Below are 23643 nucleotides of genomic sequence, written 5' to 3'. Positions count from 1 at the left end.
TGACAACATTCCCCCATTGTACAGTATATGGGGTGACAACATTCCCCATTGTACAGTATATGAGGTGACAACATTCCCCCATTGTACAGTATATGAGGTGACAACATTCCCCCATTGTACAGTATATGAGGTGACAACATTCCCTCATTGTTCCATTTGTTTTGTGATTAAAGTTTTCATATTGTATATTACTTACAGCTGGTTTACAGTTTCTTGTCCTTTACTCCCTCTTGTGGTGACAGGTGAATAGCACAGGTTCCCAGAGTCCTTGCCCCCAGTCTTCCAGGGCCACAAACAAGCCAAATTTGTCTCCCCCCAGAACAGGAAGTGTTATTGGTAAATCACAAGAGGAAATTGAAGATAAAAAAGAATGCAGCTAAGTCACAGAAGGATACAAATACTCCCCCATCTTCTACCCAGGCCCGTCACCTGCCCTTCCAGAGGGTTTCTATGATATAAAGATCAGCCCCAAGCTCCTAGAAATGACTGCAGTGTGGTTTCATTGCTCAGAAATCCTTTGAGGTATTCACTAGGGGTGTAGCGATCACCACTGGGGCCCCTCAATTACAAGGGGCCCTAATATCTTGGCCTGTGTCACCTCACCTTTACCTGCTGCTTTGATTGCCAGAATGGTGAATGGGAGGAGGAAAGATCGTGAGTGATAACATCAATAACATTTTTCATGACTGCTAGATTTTGCTTTGTCCCCGACACATGGAAAGGGAAGACAGGGCTGGGAGGCAGAGAATGCCATGGCGTGCCCTATGCGCAGAGGTATTGAAGGATGCCATGGCGTGCCTCAGAGCAGAGGTATTGAAGGATGACACAGTCAGGGGGTTTAGCTTTTTGGGGTGAGTATAGTTTAGGTAGGTGTGTGTGGTATACAGTAGGTACTTGGTGTTTAACCACCGGTGTTGGGGTAGATAATGGGCACCTATAGGTTGCAGCAGCACCAGAATTTCCCACTCCTAAATCTCCTCTTCTAACGCCAGAACATTTGGTGTACACCTCCCCATCCACTATTCTGCTAGAGGCCTCCTTATTTCTAGTTACTCCCCTGTGATATGGAAAACAAGTCAATGCAAAAGTCAAATCTTTCTTTTACAGGTACTCTTTGCAAGTTTCTTTAATCAGAGGCCCCAGAATTTTTAAACACACTTTGCATTGCACTGCAGACTCTGATTTATTAACCTATCACATTCATTTGTTTAATGCAGCTGAAAAGAGCTTTAACTTTGAGCTTTTGCATTTCTCTTTGTAACCAATTTCTAGAAGAGGGGTGGGAAGGCATCGTTACCAGGGGCCAGTCATGTGACTGATCAAACCGTCCCCTCAGATCTGGATGGAGCACAATACAAAATGTATAATCCCGTCTCTGTATTTCCTCTATAGATATAACAAACAGCTGCCAGTGATTAATGATTTGTAGGTGAGCCAGATGATAACTGATACAGACACAGCTGTGCAAAGGGGAGGAACAAGGTGATTAAATAAAAAAAAAAAGTGTCTTTATTTTATATATACTTATATGACATGAAAATAAAAAGTTTCATGCTTTACAGAATGTTCCTACAAGTGCCTAAGATTTCACACCATACAAGGGACCTCTTCTTAAGAATTTGGATTCTGAGCAGCCAGTCCTGTGATTCAGAAACCTCAGCCAAATGCAGAAGAATGAAGGTGGTCACAAGGTAGGGATATGAATAGATCTGTTCACACCTGGCTACATTCACCCTCCATATACAGCTGTGAATGGCAAAGTTTTTCCAAAATGTGCTTCTTCATCCAGTTCCCACTTTGTCTTTTTATCTCCCTGCTCATTTCACACTTCTTTTTGCATTTAGCTATGTGAGGGTATCAAAATGAATCAACTGGTAAAACCCCAAATTCAGAAGTAAAGATACCAGGGAGCTGGATGCATGACTTGTAAGAGAAAATAATATTTTCAAGTTTTGTTTCTGGAAATGTTCCGCAATGATTTGTATCTCACAGTTACACTCAATGTAATCTTACAAAGAAGAGAACCAATAAAAAAGAATAGTGGGGTCTTTTAAATACAGAAGAATGTTATACTGTGATTTGCATCAATTAAAGAGACCCTGTCACTAGACTATTCATTAAAGAAATGTCTATCACAGTATACTATTCTTCTGTATTTAAAAGACCCCACTATTCTTTTTTTATTATAAAACATGTGCCTTTAACTCATTACTATATATGCATTTTATTTACTTGTAAAATACTCTCTAGAATAAATGTCAGCCTTTGAGGTGACATTCAAGTGGCACCTTGCAGCAATGCTTCCCAACCAGGGTTCCTCCAGAGGTTGCAAAGGGTTCCTTGAGCAATTTGTATCTCTCAGGTCAGCTTAAGTGACACCAATGTTTTGGCTATCTGTAAGGGTGACATTCTTCCCAATGGCCAGCAATGTAAGATGCATACTTCCTACTGACCCCCACACTAATGTACTATAAGCTGTGAATATAGTATTTAAAGCAGGGGGTCCCTGAGGTCTCTTTAATTGAGAGGGCTTTTTTTGCTTCTCTTAGCCCACCTACCTATTCTCAGTGGCTTCAGGGATCTAATTTCAGCAGAAATGAGTAAATCTGAGTGCTGTGTTGGATCCTGACCCTGCATGCACCTTTTCCTTGCACTGTCAAACTTCAGACTTTACAAAAGTGCAACAGCAGCAGCAGTGTCTTCCTTCTTTTCTCTATAAACCATTCATGCTGCCTCATTACAAAATACTGGTTTCCTTGCTGTCTGTGGCTCTAATACTTTTTGAATGACTGACCCAGATCAATTTGAACATTGATTCTGCATTCTTCTTTTTACGTCAGAGACCCAAGGTATTGAGGCCAGGGGATAAACATCATGGGGAAGCAGTTTTCACTTTTAGGATTTTGCACAATAGTATCTCCCTTGTTTTATATTGTAGAGTCGGGGAGGCTAGACTACCCTTTTAGATTTGTTCTGTCCTCGCTTCTGTTGAAGATTTCCCCCATACTTCCTGTTTGGTATACCCATTATTAGCAAAACAAGAAGTTACCTAAATCTCTCCAATGGTGCCTTAGATAGCTTATAAACTTGACAAATGTTCTGCACCTTTCATACTTTCTCTTAAACTAGAAAAAGTTTTGTCTTGCCATATCTGTATGAACTGTTGTGGTGTCTGCACTGTTTTTTGATCTAAAATTATTTTGATTACCTGTTGTAACTGTGTAACCTGTATTTGTTTCCAAATATTTTTCAGACAGTGGTGTCAGCCCACCAGCAATCACAAGTCTTCATTAGGGCAGCACTTACCACACAAGAGTTTTATCGGAGCCTTATGATGAATCCAGGACATGAGATTGGGGAGGTTGCACTAACAAATTTAGGTAAGCTTGTACAAATAATATTTTGGTAACTTCTGCTTTCTGTTACTATTTTCTTATTAAACTAGATGTTCAATCTGGTCAGAAATCGATTTGCCTCACAGTAGTGGAGTGTAGTCTTGCAGCCAGGGCCACAACACAGGGTTAGCAGGAGAGGTGCCTGTCATTTGTGCTCAGCAGGGCTTGGGCACAAAAAGGGCAGAACCTGCAACCTATACTACTGAGGCAACCCAGAGGTGCTGGCAGGAGCAATATTGAACCTTTTCGTCTTGTGTGCTAAAGAACCTTTAGTGTCTGTTCTGTAAAATGATGAGCAGATTCTAACAGGTAGGCTACTTAGCTCAATACAACCTAATATGTTCCCAGAGTAAATTTTATTGGTCCAAGTTACCTGGTTTACCATGATCAGTACTGTAACCTGTCCTAAATTTCAGCTCAGATTTAAGAAGTGTATATCAGAACCCACTGTTATCACACTAAATATTTAGAAAATGATTACTCGCTGTGCTATTTAGTTAACAGAGTAGTACAGCATCATACATTCTGTAGTGTCCTCCAGATGTCAGTGTATCACCATACCTTAGTCTCCTCTTCCCTTTTTCATTTAAGCAAATTTACCGCAAGATGTCCATATGTTCACTTTCTTGCTGAAATGATTTACCTTTCAGTATATGTTAAAACACATATGTGCTGAAGAAACAAATAAATACACTTTAGCCTTTGTAGAATTATATATATACTTTTTATATACCTTTCTTAACCTGTGATTCTAATCTGAAGAGCAGCAGGCAAGCAATATTGTTCTGCTGGCATTTTTTTTGGATTATGCTGATAGCACGTAAGCTCCAGGGTATGGACTGTTAGCAAAAAAGAATATGTCTTATGCAGCATAGATAGGTCTGTAAAGGGCCTGGAAGGTAGCACGGGAAAGGTTGCTAAAGAGCTATGACAACAGCCTATATGCCAACCTATTTTTACATAGGATAGCCATAGGAAGTCAGGTATCTGGACAAATCAGTATGCCATGTCAGTGCAATAAAAGTATTTTTCCTTTAAAATTCCTTTTCCAGCCCAGCATATGTTTTCAACACTATGATCTTACCAAACGCAAAACTCTTCTAGTCATTATTATTATGCAGTATTTATATAGAGCTGTCCCTCAAAGGAGCTCACAATCTAATGTTCCTACCATAGTCATATGTCATTATCACAGTCTAAGGACAATTTTTGAGAGAAAGCTGATTAACCTAATTGCATGTTTTTTTTGGATGTGGGAGGAAACCCACGCAAACACGGGGAGAACATACAAACTCCTTGCAGATATCATCCTAGCTGGGATACAAACCTGGGACCCAGCACTGCAAAGACCACTAACCACTGAGCCAACTGGGCTGCCCTTAGGGGGTTGTACATTCCTGTGTCAGTAATTCTTTAGCTTTCATGCACTTGGTGGGGTGTTTCTCAGGGAAAGTTCTGCAAATATCAAAATGCCTTGATGGATGGGTATCAATATAGAAGTTTGGGCAGTAGATAATTGCCACATATGATGCTGAGTCTCTATGATTGCAAGAAATCCAAAGAATGACAGACCCAGACAGATTCAGAGCAGTCAGCATGTGGATGAGGCAGGGTTTATCTAACTTGCTGCAGCTTCTAATATACAATGAGCCTAATTTATAAAAGCTTTCTAGGACTAGAGAGGACGGACTATCATGGAAGAACCTGGGTGATTCAGCAAAACTTGAATGGATTTCTAACATATGCTAGTTAGTTAGTTTTCGATCCTGGACCAGATCTATTCCTGGTTTATTGGATTACACAAGTTTTGTCTTCTCCAGCCTTGGAGAATTTGAATAAATCAGACCCAATGGACCCAATTTATTAAAGTTCTTCAAGGCTGGAGAGGAAACACTTTCATCAGCAAACCTGGAATGTATTTCAAGTAATTTGCTATTAGTTAGCAGTTAATCCTGGACCAGATCTATTCCAGGTTTGCTGGATCACTCCACTGCACTGATGAAAGTATATCCTCTCCAGCCTTGCAGAGCTTTAATGACTCAGGCCCAATTAGGGCAAAACTGAAGGAAGGGCTGATTTGATTACATGTAGGTTATATGCCTATACTTAAGCTGCATACATGTAACATAAAAATATATAAATCTGATTCTAGGTTTAGTTTAGAAAACCATTTCTCCATTTGCATGAAGGAAAGAGGAGTCTGGAGTTCAGATTTAAGTTGAAGCTGTAAGGTGTCTGTATTGTTACTAATAAAGTTGCAGATCCAAATAATTTTTTTATCAAAAAATAAATATCCAAATAAGCTTAAATCTGTCTTTTGACAGAAGAATAAAAAAGCAAAATAAAGTTGGAAAGGCAACTTTTTTATGTAGAGCTCACCACTTGAATTTAATCTCCCACAATCCTTGACATGAGTGAACTTTGTAATTATGTCCCTAGAACATGACGTTGGGGCACTAATATCAGGAGCGTTGACCTGTAAAATATTGATCCTCTCTGTGCCAGTAAAGAGATTTAATGTTTAACTTTTCTGGCACTGGCTTACATTTCACATTAAAGGTTTCATGGACACCCCTTCACTTTTATCTTATTCCATTTAATAAAGACATTTTCAAATGCAATCTGTAGCTGCTATCTATTTCTAAAACTGAGAACCATAACAGCAGTATTAAGATCTGGATAGGATTTTTTGGGAATTCTCATCCCATTGCACTTATTGCTTCAATTCCAATCCCAAAAGTGTTCAAAAAGCTTTATAACAAGTTACAGGTAGCCTTTGGAGTGGAATATGGCATCTTGGGCAATGATAGGTTTACTGCCTTGGGAGTTTATTCTTTTTATAGGATTACAAAAAGAAAGTTTACAGGTTTAATCATTAGTAATCAAATTAGTCATTCTATTCTATTATATAGAGAAGGTGAAATATTAGCAGAGTAAACGCAAGCTTTGTGTCTAATAAAAATGTAACACGTGTATTTTTTTTCTTGCTTAGTCCGTTCATTGGGACATTACAAACCCAGCTTCAATGGAGCAGATCATACAGAAGTGGGGAAGATGATAACTATCATTACAGGTAGGTGCAAAGTAATAGATAACTCTAAGTAAGTCTATGCCCTCCACATGACAGCTCTGAAGGTTTATGAATAGTTTGGGCAATGTGTCCTAATGGTAAAGAACCAGAAGAGTTGTCTTCCAGCCACTGACACGGGACCCTTACAGAAAGGCATCCCAATTTACAAATCTTTCTGTACAATTTCCAATACACTAATGCTGACATAGGTGCATAACTGTAACTATAAGCCAAGGACAGCCTGACTTTATCTGCAACTGGGAGGCTTTCCAAAAGCACCCAGGAAAGCAGGCCTTAAAGGAATAACGCTGCCCAGTATTTAATTAAAAGACACAGAGTGAAAACCGACACATTTCTTGGGGATCTGAACAGCCATAGCGGCAACTACTCTTCCATAAAACAAAAACCATGTACTCCGAATATAACAAAAACCATGTACTCCAAAAAAGCATTCAGCAAAATACTCTGGCCCTACTTACATTCCCTGCTGGTGCATAGAAAATTTGGAACCCACTTTCAAACATTTGCAAAATTTTTATACAATCATCCCACCACACATTTTAAATAATCAACTCTCTCTCAATACCAATGCACAGTGGGACACGACAGGGTTGCCCCCTCTCCCCGCAACTATTCAATCTAGCTTTGGATCCACTATTACGTTTGTGGGAAGGGGATCCCGGGTTTTCTGGGATAAAATTTGTCTCTACTGAAATCAAACTAAAAGCGTTTGCAGATGATTTACTTTTATTTATCTCAAACCCAAAAGACTCCCTTATAAGTATTATGAGTCTATTTACAAAATTTGTAAAAAGAAGTGTTGGGATATATTATAAACCTTGACAAGTCTGTAGCACTTTTTCTTTTCCCCAAACAAAAACCCAATGACGTTCTTTCAAGCATTTCAATGGGCAAAATCTTATTTTAGATACCTAGGTGTACTGATCCCAAAAAATTCAGCAAAGATCCACACTCTTAACTTTGACCAAGCTATTCGGTCAATGAAGAAAGATTTTAAATCATGGGCTTCCCTCACTCGCTCATTTATGGGTGGAGTCGCACTAATTAAAATGGTTTCTTTCCCCAGGCTTTTATTTTTATTTCAGGCTCTTCCCATACTTCTACCACCTCAAGACTTAAAAATAATTAATTTTTTATTCCGAACATTTATTTGGGGAGGAAAACATATAGTAGCCAGCCGTATGCTTCTACAACAAACCACACAAAATGGTGGGCTGAACCTGCCAGATGTGGCCCTGTACAACCAAGCTGCACTTTTGCGCATATTAAAGGATTGGATACATGACACTTCATTTTATACCAACCTACAAGTAGATTTCACATTGTACTCTCCATGGAACCTTTTAGCTATTTTACAAACCCACAAAAAAACTTTTACCTGAGGAGGTCCAAATTAATCCATTGCTATTTTCACAATAGCAGTTGTGGCATTCCTTACGCAAGGCAGAGTCGCTTGATGGGCACTCTTCTTTGTTTCTCTGGAGGGCAATAGTGAGTTTGCCCCGGGATTTTCCTCTCGCTCGCTGAATGGGCTGCAAGGGGTCTTACTTTGGACCGGCTGCTGCTTGATCCAATGACTCACAAGGCTTATTCCTTCCCAGAGTTGGGGAAAAGATTCCCCTTTATGTCAAGCAGTATTTTTTTGCTCATTTAAATATGGGTCTATGCGGTAAGAGTAGCCAGGGTATGGACAGCATGTGATTGGAACAATCCTTTGGAGACTATGCTTTTAACCCCCCCTACCTCTTCCAAAGCTATCTCCAAACTATATATTTTTTTTTAAGACTGGATGTGGATTGTTCTACAGCTAAAATAGGCATGGCAAAATGGCAGAACCATTTCTCCGATTTACCTGTAGCAAAGATTTTAAAACTGTACAGAGTATCATAGAAAGCGATACCAGCGGTCCAATATCGAAAAAATGTCCAATATTTTAAAAAAATGATATTACTCCTAAACAGGCCCATTATTTGGGTCTCTCTGATGGAGACAAGCGTTTCAAATGTGGTACATCTTCAATTAATATTATTACATAATTTGTGGGAATGCCCAATTATAAAACATTTCTGGGGCCACCTGGTGAATTACATTCATACTAATTTACTACGTTTTATACCCTTACTCCCAAATGGGTCATTTTTGGAATAGAAGAGAGCCTGGGTATTCGTCCTGCTAGGGGGAGGGGGAAGCGCCTGGCATTATTACTTTGGGCGGTGGCTAAGAAAAATATTTTACACTGGTGATTTGACTCCACCACTCCAACTTTGCACACTCCAAAAAGAATCAAAAACAAAACTTTTTTTGAAACTTGGGAAAGTTTTATTAACATACTTAACAAATAAAATTATACAACTGTTTCCATCATACTACCTGAAATTTGGTCTTAGTAATGGAAAATGACCCTCCCATACAAATGGACTAATTCCTGAAGTCCAGTTTTCTTTTCACTTTTTTGATATTTATTGTTAACAATATTTTACTTACAAGCCCAAATGTGTACAATTTAATGTATAGGTTAATTGTATTTTAAATGTACCGTATTTTTCGGACCATAAGACGCTCCGGACTATAAGACGCACCAGGTTTTCCGCACACGCAGCCGGGGACCGGCGGGGACACAGGTAAGTAAAAAAATATGCCCCTGTACCTCTGCATTCAGACCATAAGACGCACCCTGATTTTCCCCCCACTTTAGGAGGAAAAAAAGTGCGTCTTATGGTCCGAAAAATACGGTATATGTTTGCCTACTACAACTTTGTATATACTGTATGTCTATCAATGTGAAACCTCAATAAAAATACATTTAAAAAAAAAGACACAGTGTGTGACATGATCTCATTCTGTCAGCAGAGGGCACAAGAGGCTCATATCTCTCAAATACACATTAAAACTTTTATCAGGTGTCAAGGAAAGTCATTTCAGATATCAATATACTTATTGTTTCATAATTCTATGACTTTATAATGTGTACAGGTTTACAGATACTCCTATATTTAAACACCACTGTTATTCTTCTTGCTGAATGGCAGCTAAGATATTAATCTATTTCAGGATACATTTCCTTGACCTTTTAATAGTCTTAGTCATTTTTACAGGGCAACGGTAAAACACTGTGCATGAAGAAGCAGTACCTACTGACATCCTGTTTCCTATTTCATTTAAATAAATAAAAATATAAGCTATGGTTCTGATACTAAGAGGGTTATGTTTCCTGAAACACATTAAATGTCCTCATTCATGCATTACCATTGTGCATGTTTAAATTCTTATTAAATCTGTTTTAAATGTTTACCTATCTGCCCTCTTGTAAGCCCTGCTTGTAAAGTGACATTTATAATGTCTTCTTTCTGGTAGATTCGACACAATCTTACGATTGTAGTATTCAGACTCTACAAAGAAAATATGCAGGACAGCAACATGGTGACCTGGATTAAGGTAAGATCACAACTGTAATTTCACATCTCTTTACCCATTGCTGAGCAAAACAGAAGAGATTTCCACTTGTGTTCATATGAGTGAATTCAAAAATTTAGGCAGATCAATATTGGTTCACTCCTAGGTTAAGGAGCCTAATATCCATATGTATTTACATTCACAAATGTCCAAGTGCAGTACACGTATGGTACATGTATAGTACAACGATCCTTCATTACTTCTTCATTATAATATTATTAAGAAACAGGAATTATAAAGCGCCAACATATTAGGCAGTACTGTACAATAAATAGGGGTTGCAAATATTAGACAGATACAGACAGTGACACAGGAGGAGGAGAGGACCCTGCTCAGGAGAGCATACAATAGGTACACATAGTATAGAAATTGGCACCAGTAGACTTGTGTGATTTCTTGAAGTGGGGATGTTACTGCACATAAAACATTTTCTTTTGCAGTTGGTTTACTCTCCAGTTAATTTTTGCACAGCAGCTTGTCAGCATGGATCCCTTTAGCTTGCCCAGATATTCTTTGGTGGCTTCAAAGACATACATGAAATATGGTCATGCAAGTATGGCACAGTGATGACTTATAAAATCTGAGCCATCAATTACATTACCATAAATTTTATAATATAGAGACACTCTTGCTTTAATAGGAACACTGCCCTGATAGCCAACCATCTCCATCAAGCTATATAACAGTATACGATATTGGCTCCCAGCTCCATCTTAAGGGGGACTGTTGGGTTAATGGAAGCATGTGACCTCCTCTGTGTGACAGTGCTTGGGCCGAGTAGCCTATGCTCAGGTTCGGGCAGTGTCATTTAAAAAAGGGTGGTGATGTTATCCATCCAGGTAAGTTCTAACACCATCTTACATTTTACCCAGAGTGGTCACCTGGGTAGATAGCAGAGGAGCATGGATTAGTGTAAATGCATTGCCGAGGAAGTGTATAATGAACAGAAACTGTAACGGTATCTGTTTGACAACAACATTTGACTAGCTAGTTCTAATAGAGTTCCTTTGGTCAGGGTAATTGTATAGGATACTGCTCTTTTGGCTTTGGTTAGGTTGGTGTACATTTTTCATTCTCATCCAACTCATTCTTTGGAAAAAAAACGAATTCTCTGTAGGTCTCACACTTTGGTTCATGTGTTGTCTTTTAGAACTAGCATAAAACATGTATCTATTACCTCCCATATCAGTAACACTCTCCAGCCACACATTTTGTTGGTGCACACTGGATCCAGCTGGGATGATGAGCCTTATTGGGTTCCATTTTTCATCAATGAACATCTGCAACACTTTTAATAAATTAGCACACATTTGTATTGTAGTTATATGCCAATTTATCAAACTTTGGACAAGAGCCATTAGTTCATACCACAAATTAGCCATAAACTGCATACCTGGAGTCAATTATATCTCAGATACATCCTAAACAGCATTTAATTCAACTGCTCACCCAGAGCCATTGGCATATAGACTGGATGCATCCTAATATATTGTGAATCATAAGTAAGGAGAAAGAAAGAGGTTTTGAGGCTCAAAGTTCAAAATAATAATATAATTATGTATTTGTACATTTTTTAATTCATACATAATGATTATAAGTTCCATAGGTTTTGAGTATATCCCATCTCCTGTTGTCATTCACAAGGTTATGATGCTCATCCTAGACATTGAATTCTCTGACATCATACAGTAACAAATGTATGTATAATATAGGACCTTTTACGGTCTAATATTCCCAAGTCGTTTCGCCAAAGTATGGCTTCCTCGGGCATTAGTTGTTACATAGGCTGTATTGTCTCTATATGATTAGATAGAAATCTAATCTAAGAATAGATAGAAGAATATAGAATGAATTTCTCATATAAAAACCTTATCATTCTTCATTATAGTTGTCCATATAATCTCTAGGGAGGTTTGCTAAATACTTTTGTTGTGACATATCAATGGTAAGTAACATAGCATATATACAACAAAATTAAACATGGCTATAATAATAACATATTCAAGCCAAGTACATTTCCACAATCCTTATTGTTATTTTAAATAATTATTTTGTAGCACAAACATCATATATATATATATATATATATATATATATATATATATATATACATACACCATGTTAAATGTATATGAAATCTCCTTTGAGTGTTCCAATACCATTGAATACTTTCATATCTGATGTCATTAATTTCTGTAATAATGGTACATAGGATTTTTCCACTTTATAGTATCCATAGATTTGTTGGGGTAGATTACTAATGTTTAGCAGAGAAGGAATCTATAAAGAATCTATAAGGAATATAGAGCCATATATCTATTTGCACACCCAGAGTTGCTGGTTTATAGATTGTATACATCCTAACATAGAGCCATTTATCCAACGGTACACTCAGAGCCGCTGGTTTAAGGACCGGATACATCCTAAAATAAAGCCATTTATCCCACTGTTCACTCAGAGCCGCTGGATTATAGACCGATACATCGTAATATATCCAACGGCACACTCAGAGCCGCTGGTTAATAGATCGCATACATCCTAATATAGAGACATCAATCCCACTGTACACCCAGAGCTGCCGGTTTATAGACCGGATATATCCTAATATAGAGCTGTTTATCCCACTGTACACCCAGAGACGCTGATTTAGAGACCGGATACATCCTAAATCTAAAAACAGTTTTTAATCTCACATTTAGCTTGGCTTGTAACTATCATCATTCCAAGTCACTGCATTGTCTGTTTTCAGTTTGCATGCAGAATTCCCGGCTAAAAACAGAACGCTTTATTGGTTAGATGATTAGGGACAGAGAGAGAAATACTCATGGACTGTTATACTGAGAATTATAATAGCATATTTTTTTTTTTTTTATATTACCATTTTTTACGTGACACATTTGTAAACAAAAGCGGCAGAAAATGTCAGATGACAGCAAAGTTTTCAGTGGGTGGTTTACATTGCTTCTTACTCAGTTGTTTTAGTGAAGTTAGCCCTTGACCTGACCTGGCACTGCCTTTAACTTGGAAATTTGCACCGTCAGCTCTAAAATATCTTTTTTGGCATTCGCAGAGATTGTTAGCTGCTTCAAACCAGCTGCAAGTTAGTTAATACAGTTTCAGAGTTTATCTTCTTCATATTTGTTGAAGGAATGCGTTAAATATAGGAATGCATTTTAACTAAACAAAATCAGTTTGAGTTAATCACCAGAGGGTTAAATGATCCTTTGGCTGCTTCTATCTCTTGGATATTCCAATGGTGAGATTTCCAAGAAGCAATCTGGGTTTTTTCCCCCTTCCCAAAAGACTGTAATGATGGTGTCAGCGAGGCCAAAGACAGGCAAATGTCTCTTTGGGAATAGAGTGTCAGTGAGAAATTCTTCTGCAAATATTCTCATTTAAATCTTGGTGTAATGTGTGTATTTCTTTAAGGTCTTTGCAATAATGAATATTTCTCCACTTGCAGAAGCTTCCCATTAAAAAGACCAATCTCTGCTGCTTTTATTGCTTGTGCAGAAGTCATGTTTTCTGTCCCCCCTCCCCTATATTTATTTGCAGAAGCTTAAGCTGCGTACACACGTCAGATTTTTATCGCCCGATAAAAGGCATCGGCCGAAAATCTGCCGTGTGTACAGTCGGTGTCGTCCATCGTCCGAACGACCGTCCTGGCGGATCCACGGACGATGGACGACAACCGATCATAATGGAAGGGAAGGGGGAGAGCGCGCAGCAAGGTGCCGCTCCGTCGCTCTCCCCCTCCCCTCTCCATAGAGCATGAACGGTGCTGTATGTACAGCACCGTTCATGCATCGTGCACTCCCTTGTCGTTGGAAAGGATCGTGAAAGATCCTTTCCAACGACAAAAATTGCACGTGTGTACGCAGCTTTATATTGGTACAGCTCTGCTTAATGCACAGTCTATTGTAATAGCTGGCCAACATAGACCCAGGGTTTCATCCAAGATGATAGGTACATTCGCCCCAGATACAGGTTATATGCAGGGTATTTTTCTGCGTAATCGGACAGTTTTCCTTTTTACCTGAAGGGGGTGCTGAAGTACCAGGCTGAATGACAACGAGCTTCAAGGCCAGATGGGGGAGCTAAAGAGGCCTGGGGGATGATCAAGTGTAATTGTCTCAGCTGAAACCCATCCTGGAAATTAGGCTGGGGATATAAACTCCCAGCCTGCTTATTCCTGTGGTTCTGTTCTTGGCGTGTGAGCTGGGAGGAGTGCCAAGGAGTCCTGCGCAGCACTAGGTTGGGCTGGATTGTTGAAAAAGGGAACTAGTTAGTGGCTAAGTGGCCAGGCTTTATTGTGCTGTTTGTTTTTTTTGTGTGAAAATAGTATCAGTGAATAAAACCCTTGATGCACTGATAACCTGCAGGCCCTGTTTCCTGTTTGAAACCTCCCCGGGTTATGGGCGATCTCACATATGGTGGAGGGTGTTTGGAAGCCCAGCATGGAGGGGATACTAAAACAGCTTGTTGTGGCAAATGCCCGCATCCTCCACCATATGTGAGATCGCCCGTAACACAAAAAAACAGGCATAACAAAGCCTGGTCACTTGGCCTCTAACTAACTGTTAGATCCATTTACTAACAATCCTGCCCAACCTAGTGCTGCACAGGACTCTAAGGCCCAAACCATACAGCTTTTCCAAAAAAGTCTGTGTCTTTACTCACAGTTCACCTTGGACCTCCTCCCAGCAGGAATAGGCAAGCTGGGAGTTTATATCCCCAGCCAAAGTTCAGGGATGGGTTTCAGCTCAGACAATTACACTTGCTCATACCCAGGCCTCTTTAGCTCCCCCATCTGGCCTAGAAGCACATTGTCATTCAGCCTGGTACTTCATCACCCCCTTCAGGTCAAAAGGAAAACTGTCCGATTAGGCAGAAAAATACCCCATATATAACCCGTACCTGGGGCAAATGTACCTATCATCCTGGAAACTCTGGGTCTTCATTGGCCAGCTGTTACACTATGTACAGCAGACAAAGTTTTATATTATTTTCGGACATTGAGAAGAGTATTTTAATGATTTTATTGGTGCCTGGGGATTAGCTTTAAATCCTATTACAGTACTAGAGAAGCTTGCTAGATGGTTGTTAAAATATCATTTTTACACTATGTCCAACAAGTGATGCTAATCTCTTTCAACCAGACATTTTCAGTCTACATGCTTCGTGGCATTTCTCAGGGCAGGTTTTGAACCATGCTTGTATAATATGGGTGAAATAGACACTGGTTGCATCCATTAGAATGGGAATGTGATGCGGAAAACCAACTAGGAAGCATGGACAGAACACCTAAAATAAAACGAATTGATACATAGTTGAATACAATGAAAAATGATCTTTATAGAATATACTGTACGTTAGGAGCAATATTGGGCACTGAAGGGGAATATTTGCTATGCCCATGGTTGTTGTGACATTTTGTACTACAGGCCCATGACGAATCTCCATTTGTTTCTTCCTACAAGCCTCTGAAGTGTGTATCTATCTAATGCACTTTATGACGTGACGTTTACTGCTACAAATGAAGAAATAATTATTGTTTCCTGCGAATGGTACCTCAGAAAAATAACACAATAATTGAATACAGAGCTGGTTCTTTAAGGGGGGATTTAACCTTTTTTATTCCAATCAGCGCATAAAGCTTCCTGCATGCTGAAGAAATTCAGAAGAACACTTAGATTTATAAACAGTTTTTCTTACTGCTAAAACATTATGAAATGTTTTCTGTGGAAAGATCTTTAGAAGTATACGCAGTGTCGGGGGTTTCTTGCATTGACAGATGACGTCAACGTTGGATGAACTACTTTAAGATATCCCATCGAGCTCCTGGCCCCCCATATTTCTGCCAAGGCCTGATTGTGTCATTTCATGTGTTGTTGCATTAAAAAAAAAGTTTGAAGCTTATTCTTCAACAAAATAATGGGCTAATCAGTCTTCTGCTTCCCTTTTCTCTGTCCAATCACTTACTTGTGCAAGGACAAGACCTTAAAATATTATTTAACTGTAGCAGAGAAATTATATTTCCTGCCTGCCCTATAGTATATCTGTATAAACTTCACAATTGGTTGGATTGAAATACAAATGTAGATCTTCAACTGGAAGACAACTTGGATTTTCAAAAGACAGCATTGTAAAGCAGATAATAGGTAATTACAGGCAATGCCTGTCTGTGGTTTAATGAGTGTCACATTAAGGTATGTATAAATATGGGGTGGTAACCCAGCTTCATTCCACACTGCATAGGTGTACAGATTGCTGGGTGCACACCTGGAAGCAGGGGGTTCAGGATAAAGCATAAATCAGGTCAAAGTCTTGCTTGTTACCTTAGTAGATCCTATAGCTGATGTGTATGTTGCATTGGAGTGGCCATAAGCAGAACGCAGCTGTACTGCTTTATTGAGAACAAACAATTTGGCTTTGGTGTAGAACCTGGCAGTGGCCCCCAGGTATGGATCAATTACCTTTTTCTGCAGATCACATATGTGCTGTAACGAGCCTTTCTGCATCAATGAGGTATTTCCTCTGAGCCTTTAATTTCATCATATGACTATTTATTACAGAAACCCGTTCAGCACACTACTACTTCCAAAGTACAAGTTCCAAAACTCAGGGAATTGATAATTTCCTCACATTCTGAGACTTGCTCAAGGTTTATAGAGGGCAGCTAGATGTTTACTTATAATGGAGCCCAGAAATTTCCAATGGTGGCCCCAGTCTAGGGCTGAATAGGGCATTTACACCATCAGCCATAGGAATGTGAGGACCCTTCTATTATACTGCCTCAGAATATATTTACTGGATTCTGTTTATTACCACTATACCTCTTCAAACACGTTTGGCTGCCTTTGCATTGTAATCACAAAACGGGGATACATTGCATACACACCAGCCCATTGTTGTTTACTTGCAGCTTTTACATAGTGGTGCACAATATGGCTCCGAATACGTCCTTGGAATGCTTCAAAGACCTGTATGGATTGCACACACTAGTAAGTTTTTGAGCAGAAATGTGTTGATTGTTTTTACATTTTATCCTAATACATTGCATCTGAAGTGGTGACGGAAGCCATACAAACAGGACATGTGATGAACACGGATGCAGACAACAATAACACACTTTTTTTATAGCTGGCTAAGGAAGCAATAGAACTTGTAAATCAGGTATTTATTAGTGTCTGGAAAAATGTCTCATTTCTTCCCGTTCTGATAACAAGTGCCAGGTTGGCAGGAAGTCAGGGCAAATCTCCGAGTGGGCACACAGACAACAATGAAAGTCCTAACATTTTAACAGTTCAGTCCAGAGCTTGATTTTGGCTAGAGCTCCACTTTAAAACAGATTGCAGTTTCTCTGGCAAGGTGTAGGAGTTTGACGCTGTGTGATCTGGTTGTCTGGTGGAGTGATTCATGTTCTTCTCCCTCTTTTAATTCCAGTAACGGTCGGTCCACGTTCTAACCAGCTGACTGTCTCTACAGATATCCTGCCTTAAAGAACCACTCTATGACCTGAACAAAATGATAACGCATAAATTCCTTGATTTCCCCATTATACTCATTATCAGAGATAGAGTCACCTCTGCTGAATCACATACAAGACGAGAAGTGTGGGGAGCACACGTTATAATTTCCAATGTGTCTGTTGGATGCCTCACTGACCTCATTTTAAAGCAAAAAAACTTTAAATAATACAAGCCCCTTAAAAGATCAAATAAAAGATCAGTTTTTTGAGCAGCATTCACTTAGAGCGCTCCCCTGTTGTACTTTTTTTGCCCCAAGTTGTGCCCAATCTGAAGCCAGCATCATCCAACATTGTTCCTCCGAGCCCAATCTGTCCTGAACCCTTCTAAAAGTGTCACTGGACATTAAAAAGAGCAGCAGCAAGTTATTTATCACTTCTCTCCATCACTATTTTTTCTTGCCCCATTAGTATGATTCTTGAATTGGCTGGATACTCACCTATACCTTTTCTATCTTCATTCTTTCATTTCGGCCATCTTTATTGGCTGGGCCAAGATGACATAACTCCAACGCCTGTGCACAGGGGGGCATTTAGTCCTTGCCCCCCTGGCAGCAGTATGCAGCTAGGCAAATTTTTACATCTGGGTTGGCAAATAGGCAATTAGGAATTCTGTGGCTTTTTGTAATAAAGCCCTGGCTATTTATTAGTAATAAAGTGCGTGTAATTTTTTTTTTACTAATAGTAAAATAATGGTGACAAAACAGTTGCTGCTTTGTGGTAAATCAGCCCATTCCTTTTGAAAAGGATGCCAACACAGGAAACAATACATTTCTTAATATAAAGAAAGGCCCACAGCATTAGTAGCAGGGCCTCATGACAGGGGTGTAAGGGGCTGCCCAGGGAAAAGAGTGAGGGGGGGCAGGAGTTAGTGGCAAAGGAGTAGGATTGGGGGAATTCGACAGATGCGGGGGGAGGAGAAGAAAGTGAGAGGATGTATATTAAAAGGGGTGGAGATAATATATAGATAAAAGGGGGCTGTGTCGGAAGTCGCCACAGTTTTACAAGAAGAAAATTCCTACCCTCCCTCCCTAAAGTTAGGTTAGTGGGCAGTTGGGGTCGGGGAAAGGTAAGTGCCCGTAGTAAGTTGGTGGTGAAGGGGCATCCGGGTGGTGGAGTGCCCCTTTAAGATGTTTGAGGTGGGGCCCCCCTTAAATGTTGAGGGTTATTAAAGGAATTAAAGTCTCGAGTTGGAGTTATTACACAGTTATTTATATAGTTATTTATAATTATTATTGTTTCAGGGTAACGTGTTAATATTAATGTTATGTTTTTTTGTTATTTATGTTATTTAAGGTTAATTAATGTTATTTATGTTTAAAGTTCATATAATTTATGGTTATTTATGCAAATTTATGTTAATAGGTTGTTTACAAATAAACGACTGCTTGCCAGCCAATTTTAAGTCCAAAAAGGATTGTGGTGTGTTATGTAAGAAGGGGTTAGGGGGAGATGGTTGGCAAGCGGAGTGTTGGTGGGAAGTAAGAAGGAAAGGGTGGGGGGAAAAAGGTAACTGGTTAAATGTTGGGGGGACAAATAAAAGGGGGGAGAGGGAGTGGAGCCAGGGCAAGGGATCCACACTACCCTTGTCATGTATTTTTTAAGTGCGACACGACACATATACTGTTCGTATTTGTTGGTTGCAGTCCACTAAACCTAGATTAGTACAAATGGTAGATATAAAAAATAAGTCACAGGTGTCCCCCACTTGCACCTACGTTTTTGGTTTTGTACATCTCCCCATTCCAGAGGAATTGGGGTTCAAAGGAGGGGGATGTCATTGTACACACCCATTTGTACAAGCCCTGTGGTAGATTTATTTCACTGGTAGATTTTTTTCATTAGAACACCGGATAGGGAATCCCCCTCCTCGCAGTGTCTTGGGAGGAAGGGGATCCCCCATCAGAGATCTCCCCGCGGCAGCCGAAGGGAGCCACAACAAGGCGGCTGAAGAGCCGCATGCAGCTCCGGAGCCACAGGTTGCAGACCCCTGCCCTATAACAATGTATGATGGCACATGACATAGCCCACCATGAAGGTCTGAACCTCAACCTTAAAGTGTGCCAAAAATCAAGGAGAAACAATAATGCCACAATGTGACGTACAACACAGACGTTAATAAGCTGTAACAATAAACATAAACAGAGAAACCTTCATAAACCAAAAATAGGGCTATGAGAAAGTTGTTGTGTTACTTTTCCACAACTCTATCAGTAACATAGAAAACAAGTACACAAGGGCTCGTACAGTGATGCAATGGCGGTCATATCTATGGAGATGAGGGAAGCGATTGTGAACGCGGCCTGTAAGCAGCGTACGCCATACATCAACCGCAGGAGGGCAGTTGCCTGCAATTCAGAGAGTACCAGAACGGCAAAAGTCTCATTTCCTGTGTTCTACTTTCTACTTCACAAACACAGCCGCGAGCAAGGTATCGCTGACTCAGCTCCAGACGATCATCACTAAGAAAAACAACAATTAAAGGACCAGTAAAGCTAAACTAATAATAGTTTAATTGCAATTATAATAACTAATATAAGACAACACATAACAATACAGCTATACCCCAATGCTTAGATCTCATTTGCACAGACAGTTAAAAAATACCTTGATTTTAGGGTGAATCTGCCACATATGAAACAAATTAATACCTTCTGTAACTTATAAAGAGAGTTGAATAGTAGATTAGGAACAAGAAACATATCAGCAGGGAATACCTCTCTTGACAGTAATTTTGTTAAAATTGTATTACTTTCTAAATGGATATGGGATGACTTATAAATGTAAGATGGCACATATGATCTTGAGTTTAAAGCAGGCCCCTAAACCATCTGGTTAGGATGTAGAAGCATCAACCTGCACCAGTCACTTCTTTTCAATGTGGGGTAAGCATCAATCGAAGTCATCTTCATACCATATATTTGTATGCCCACCACACTAAAGTTTAAAAATGGTTGGACCATTGGGCATGCCATGGTGAGCTTTACCCTGGTCTTATCCAACCCAGATTTCTCTAGAGCAGTCTTTCTGAACCAAGGTTTCCATGAAACCCCAGTGTTCCTCCAGAAGTTGGAAGAAGTTCTTTAGACTGTCGCTGGTTTAACTCCACTTTGGCAGTATTGCTAACACCACTTGGTGGAGTCAGCTGTATGACTCTAATGATGTTTTGAGTTGTCTCTAAAGGTGGTATTCTAGCCACCAACATAAAGGTTTCATTCTTTCCACTGGCCACCAATTTAAAAAGGCTTTTCCTACAGATCCCCAATAAAATGGTTTTAGTAGAGATTTTCTCATCCTGCAAAATGTTTTTAGGGCTCCTCTTGGAAAATAAAGATTGGGAAAGGCAGCTGTAGAAGTTACCAGAGGTCTCTTTGAGCCATTCTGCTTCTCAGATACATTACCACCAACGTCAATAAACTTTTTTGCTATCTGACATTCTTTTCACTGTAAAGAGGCCCATGTCCCACTGACCACCAATGTAACGGGGTCCTTTCTCCAATGATCACCAGTTTGAGGATGTCTTTTTCCATACTGACAGCCAACGTAAGGAGGTCCTTCCATCACTGACCACTAATGTAATGATAACATTCTCCTACTGACCATCAATATATTAGAGTCTGGTCCCTTGCAAACAAAAAGGGGGTCTTTACTCCTCTCTCCACCAATGTTTAGTACTTATTATTTATTGTTCTTTTACCTAGAACTTGCAGTTGCAATGCAAACTGTAGATTTGATTTAAGTGTTAGTCTGGGTTAAAAAGAAATATTGAGGAAGTTTTCTTTTTATTGAACTGCTGCATGTTTGAGTTTCTCATACAGCATCCCTGCAGTGCACTTTGTTTATGTAAAATAACAGTCTTTATTGTCCAGTATTTTCTAGACAAGATCTAACCAGAGGGGTCCTACGCACACCAGCCAGTGGTTGATCGCCCGACTGACGTCATCGCATATCACACAGGGTCCCGGGCAGAGGAGAACACACCACATAGTGGTTTCCTGGGGCCAAGATGCAAACAAACATTTCTAGGTATTGGGTGAACGAATTGTGGCTGCGGCCATGTCACCGTCTTCACATATTTTTTTTTTTTGTGAATGACACAAGCGGGAAGGAAGTGAGGTTTCACTGGAGAATTCAGAGAAAGCATTATGAGGACAGGTGACGCCAGCGTTGTGTTTCTGTTACATCTAAATAGTTCATGGTGTCCTTTGTGTGCCAGGGGGACTCAGGTGTCACTGTTCTAGCAACAAAATTATTTTTCCGAAATGTCAACAGTATTTTAGAAGCTAAGGGGAAACTCTGATTTTTTCAATGGAAGTGGCCTTATTTTCAGTACAGTCTGCCTTGCTGCATACCAGGTGAAGGCTGAACTCAAGCTGGTAGTGGTCCCCAGAAAAGTAACAGGCAAGGAGAGAATCTCAAAGATAATAGGTGGAGATCGCCACAAAGTGATGCCCCAGACATTGCTGCACACCTGGCAAAATCACCAGTAGCTGCAATATTTGGAAAAAAACTTTTACATTTCTCCTAGTGCAGTGATACATGGGGCTTTATTTATAAACCAGGGAAGCTGACACAAGTTCAAACATTCCCCCTGTCAATAATAGAGCCCCTGGTGGGTTATATGTAATTGTATTTTATTGAAAAAGGAAATGCTGCTTATAAAATTTTTATTTGGCTATTTATTCATTTATGCAGCTATCAGAAACAAGTTTTAGTAAGGTTCTATCCTGTGTCAGTTGTCACCAGGGGCTGAACACACGTAGAAGCTAGTTGCTGCTTTGCAGACAAGCTAAGTATCGATTACAATTAGTGATCGCATTGTCACAGTTACACTTTAACAACTGAGATCTCTTCCTGGAAGGTTACCCTGGGGTAAGACAGGATGTGTGTAGGCGGCATGGATATGTGTTTGCTTGGACAATCATAACATATCTGGGTGAATCACAAGTATAGAAAAAGCAGGAACTGATAAAAGTACAAAAATGGTGCTACAGTACCGACATAACCCCATTGTTTATATGAACAAGATACCACTGACTCTCACTACCGGAAAGCAGACAACATATTTATATAAAATTTAGAATTGTATCCAACCGTGGCATAAATTATACAGCCAAGCACTATTTACCAAGCGCTACTTGTGTTAGCATCACCGAGACAAAAAGTGATGGAAAAATCCAAAGTACTTAAGCAGTCACTGGAATTGGAAGTGTGGATAAATCCATAGGAACATCTGTTCTGTGTAAGAGGGTAAATTCCCTTACTTTATAGAGATTTATTGTCACTTCCTGACGAAGAAAGTTCTAGGGAAGGAAATCTTCTCAACAGGACACATACAACCCAACATAAATTATAAAATTTAAATACAATTTTAGCTATACATATAGCATTATATTTATAAATCTTCCAAAGCTTGCGACTCATGTAGCCACCATTCTATCAATGTGATCTGATTCCCAGAATTCAACACATGTAGGCACCATTATAAATGTGATCTTAATCCCATATTTAGCTCATGCAGCCACCATTCTATCAATGTGATCCAATTCCCAGAATTCAACACATGTAGGCACCATTATAAATGTGATCTTAATCCCTGATTCAGCCCATGTAGACACCATTCTATCAATGTGATCCAGTTCCCAGAATTCAACACATGTAGGCACCATTATAAATGTGATCTTAATCCCAGATTCAGCCCATGTAGACACCATTCTATCAATGTGATCCAATTCCCAGAATTCAACACATGTAGGCACCATTATAAATGTGATCTTAATCCCAGATTTAGCCCATTCAGCCACCATTCTCAATGTGATCTGATTCCCAGTTTCACCCCATGCAGCCCACATTCTATTAATGTGATCTGATCCATGTAGCCACCATTCATAAGTTGCCTGAATTGTGTAAAAAAGCATGACAACCAGGTGATGATATCCCTGGGTCTAAAATAAGGTTGGCATTGAAAATTGGATTTTTTTAATGAATTTTATTAGCATGTTGATCACAGGGAGAAAGGAGGAACCAGGAAATTCAAAATATAAGCATATTAAACTTCAGTTTATAATGCTCTTTATTAGTTTATTTTTTCCAGTGTGTGCATATTTATGAATCTGTATGTACTTTAAAAGCAAACTGTTTGATATTTGGCTCTTGAAATTAGTCGAGACATACTG

The 23643-nt window shown here is 39.5% G+C and overlaps 1 long non-coding RNA gene across 1 annotated transcript; it reads left to right on the top strand.

Annotated features, from left to right (window-relative positions):
- LOC140332439 (uncharacterized) lies at positions 1-304 on the top strand. Its single transcript, XR_011921122.1, has 2 exons — positions 1-97; positions 131-304. It is a non-coding gene; the product is annotated as an uncharacterized lncRNA (long non-coding RNA).
- Positions 305-23643: the final 23339 nt, after the last annotated feature.

The sequence above is a fragment of the Pyxicephalus adspersus genome, chromosome 6, assembly GCF_032062135.1.
Source record: "Pyxicephalus adspersus chromosome 6, UCB_Pads_2.0, whole genome shotgun sequence".
In the NCBI taxonomy this organism is placed as follows: domain Eukaryota; kingdom Metazoa; phylum Chordata; class Amphibia; order Anura; family Pyxicephalidae; genus Pyxicephalus; species Pyxicephalus adspersus.
This window is presented reverse-complemented; position numbering and strand designations above follow the sequence as displayed.